We start from the raw sequence: 3,820 nt of genomic DNA, 5'->3' as shown, positions 1-3,820 counted from the left end.
TTAAGCCTAACCCTAACCCTAACCCTAACCCTATACCTAACCCTAACTCTAGCCCAAACCCTAACACTAAGCCTAACCCTAACCCTAACCATACCCCGAGCCCTAGCCCCAACCCTAACCATAACCCTAACCCTAAACCTAACCCTAGCCCTAACCCTAACCCTAACCCTAACCCTAACAATAAACCTAGCACTAGCCCTAACCCTAACCCTAATCGTAACTATAGCCCTAACCCTAACCCTAACCCTAGCCCTAGCCCTAGCCCTAACCCTAACCCTAACACTAACCCTAATCCTAACTCTAGCCCTAGCCCTAACCCTAACCCTAACCCTAACCCTAGCCCTACCCCTAGCGCTAACCCTAACCCTAACCCTAGGCCTAACCCAAACCCTAACCATAGGCCTAACCCTAGCCCTAACCCTAACCCCTAACCCTAAAACTAACCCTAACCCTAGCCCTAGCCTAGCCCTAACCCTAACCCTAACCCTAACCCTAACCCTAACACTAGCCCTACCCCTAGCGCTAACCCTAACCCTAACCCTAGCCCTAACCCTAACCCTAAACCTAACCCTAACCCTAGCCCTAACCCTAACCCCTAACCCTAACCCTAACCCTAACCCTAACCCTAGCCCTAGCCCTAGCCCTAACCCTAACCCTACCCATAGCCCTAGCCCTAGCCCTAGCCCTAACCTTAGCCCTAACCCTAACCCTAACCCTAGCCCTAACCCTAACCCTAACCCTAGCCCTAACCCTAACCCTAGCCCTAACCCTAACCCTAACCTAACCCTAACCCTAGCCCTAACCCTAACCCTAACCCTAGCCCTAACCTTAACCCTAACCCTAACCCTAACCCTAACCCTAGCCCTAGCCCTAACCCTAATCCTAGCCCTAACCCTAACCCTAACCCTAACCCTAGCCCTAACCCTAACCCTAACCCTAACCCTAACCCTAGCCCTAACCCTAGTGCCCTCTGTGCAAGTCTGAGCAGGGCCCTGGTTCTCGACTGGCCCACACATTGGAATCACCTGGGGCTTGAAAGCCCAGTCCAGGGATGCCTGGCTCTCACACCTGGGACTCCGACTGGATGGGTCAGGGGTGGCCCTGAGCATCCTGCCTGGCTCTGCGGCCGGTACAGGAGCTTCTGAGACACGCCCTCGCCGCCTCCCCTGGACGGAAGGAACCAGAACCCCAGGACTGAGTCAGCCGGTTCTGATGAGCACCTTCCGTCCACGTGACCCTAACTTCCTGCCTCGCAGAACCATTACTTTGGAAATTTGCCCAAGAGATCGTTTCTCCGGAGCTTTGCCAAACAGACCTCGCCTCCCCACATGGCTCCCAGCCTTCAGACAGCATGGCCGTCCTCCATCAGCTCGAAGGCCCTCCCGTGCCCCAGGCGGGTCCCTGGAAACCACAGGAACCGCGAGGGAAGGCAGCGAGACGTCGGCCCATTTTCAACGGGGAGCAGGGGGAGGAGGAGGAGAGCTGAGCTGCGTGTGGTTGGGTTTTTACTGCAACGAGGGAGGGAAACCAGGTGAGTGGGAGGAATCTCTGGAAACACGCAGGGAGCCGGCCGGGGAACAGCGAGCCGGCGGCCTTCCCACGCCACCCCTGGCCCACTTCTTCCCGGGAGGCTGAGCAAACAGTTTGTTTTGTCTTTGAAAAGGGGTGTAGACATCCATCACCAGGGGAAAGAATGAAGGCGCCCTGAGCCAGCTGAGCCACTTCCAACAACGACCGAGGCCAAAACCCGCGGGCAGGGCAGGCGCCATCCGAGAGCCACGGGGAGGTTAACCTGTGAGTAGCCGCCAGCCCAGCCGGGAGGCAGGGGGACCCCCAGGGGCAGGCGGAGGCGCCTGGAGCGCCGGCTCCCTGACCAGGTGGAAGCCGCCAGCGATGGGAGCCCTGTTCTGGGCGCAGTGCTGGGCCCACCACCTGATAAACAGGAGGCCTTTTTAAAAATACGTTTTCATTCATTTCAGAGAGGAAGGGAGAGGGAGAGAGAGAAACATCAGTGATGAGAATCACGGATCGGCTGCCTCCTGCACGCCCCCCACTGGGGATGGAGCCTGTAACCCAGGCACCTGCCCTGACCTGTAATCGAACCCTGACCTCCTGGTTCATAGGTCGACCTCAACCCCTGAGCCACACTGGCCGGGTGGTAACCAGGAGTGCTGTCATGACTTGTTTATACGTCGCTCTGTGAGACCACGGGCTCCAGAGGGGCTGGGACTGGGCCCACCTGGCTCCCGGCTCCCAGCATCCGGCCTGGGACCCCCTGGCCAGTGACCCTACAAGGCCGTGTCTGAGGCCTTGTGTGAACAGCCTGCCCTTTCCAGGGGACCCAGGCGGTACCTAACCTTCTGCATGGGCCTCGGAAACCCAGCTCCGCCCACAGCCACCGGTGGAGTCACGGCGCCTACGAACACCCGTCGGCCAGGAACCTGGAGCTGGGCCTGGTCTGGAAATCAGGACTTGACGGAGGAACAAAGGGATGGAGATGAGGTCGTGACTACGCGTCAGCCCTCGCCCCATCAGGGTGTCCTGGTGGGGGACAGAAAAGGCCCCCCAGGGACACAGAGGAGGCCCAGGAAGACAGAAGCAGAGGCTGGGGTGATGCGGCCACAAGCCAACGTGTGCTGGCGGTCCCGGGAGCTGGAGGTGGCGAGGAAGATCCTCCGGAGCCTCCAGAGGGAGCCCGTCCGCCCTGGCCCCTGACGGCCAGCTTCCTGCCTCCAGGACTGTGCGCGAATGCATTTCTGTGTGTCAGCTGTCCCGTGGGTGGGATTTGTCACGGCTTCTGGGGTTTAATGCTCCCAACAACCCCAGTTCACAGGGCAGGGCGGGAGGGGGGCGCGAGGAGCAAGGGGTGTCCCTCAAGGTGACACCGGGGCCGGATCCAAGCGTCACTGCTCTCCTACCCCCTTGGACTCAATTCCAGACCATGCAGCCCGGCCGCGTGGCTCAGTGGTGAGCGTCAGCCTAGGAACTGGGAGGCCACGGTTCGATTCCCAGTCGGGGCCAGGCCCGGGTTGTGAGCTCCATCCCCAGTGGGGGGCCTGCAGGAGGCAGCCGATCGATGATTCTCTCTCATCATCGATGTTTCTGTCTCTCTCCCTCTCCCTTCCTCTCTGAAATCAATAAAAAAAAAAATTTTTAAAAGAACCCGTGCCATGCAGCAAGACGGCCGATGGCACCCGCCGAGACGGGAGCCCCCCAGACGCCCGGCCGAGCGGCCGGCAGGCGAGGATGACGCTAACCCGCGGTGACAGGCCCGCTCCGGCAGCCTGGCCGAGACGCTGCCGCGGACGCGGGTGTTTATCAGGAAAACCTCACCTTTGCAACTACAAAGGCCGGAGAGACAGGGCGCGTAATGGGAAGGGGCACATGAAAGGGAGAGACACATGTGCAAACCATAACGTGCTACTTCTACTTAGAGGAGAGGAGAAAATCGCCGCATTTTCTGGAGTCGGCGTCTCACGGTTCTGTTCCAAGATGAGAGGAGAAGGCTACTTGCACCGACGCAGGCGTGTTCAGATCTTAAGAAGGCGGAACGCAAAGGGGAGACATAAACCCCACCCCGCCCCCGCCCGCCCTCATTCCGCGGGCACGCTCTCCGCTCCCCGAGGAGCGTTTAAAGCGGCATCGCGGGAGCCGGGCCCCGTCTTGGGGATTCCTCTTTCCCGTCCACGGAACAGAAAACACTTTACCCACAAACCACAACCCTCCTTGGCCCTGAGGTTGTCTCTCAGGATTTTAGAACTCCTGACATTTGATGGAGGAAAAAAGACAAACTAATAGTGGTGGGAAGAGCCCGCCTCTC

At 59.3% G+C, this 3,820-nt stretch overlaps 1 long non-coding RNA gene across 1 annotated transcript; it reads left to right on the top strand.

The window, feature by feature from the left end:
• Positions 1-1,308: 1,308 nt before the first annotated feature.
• Positions 1,309-2,992, top strand: LOC118655638. Its single transcript, XR_004967319.1, has 3 exons — positions 1,309-1,531; positions 1,664-1,794; positions 2,337-2,992. It is a non-coding gene; the product is annotated as an uncharacterized LOC118655638 (long non-coding RNA).
• The last annotated feature ends 828 nt before the right edge of the window (positions 2,993-3,820 follow it).

This window comes from Myotis myotis, unplaced genomic scaffold (assembly GCF_014108235.1).
Source record: "Myotis myotis isolate mMyoMyo1 unplaced genomic scaffold, mMyoMyo1.p scaffold_m19_p_49, whole genome shotgun sequence".
Classification (NCBI taxonomy): domain Eukaryota; kingdom Metazoa; phylum Chordata; class Mammalia; order Chiroptera; family Vespertilionidae; genus Myotis; species Myotis myotis.
Note: the sequence above shows the minus strand (reverse complement) of the source record. Positions and strands in the feature narration are given on the sequence as shown.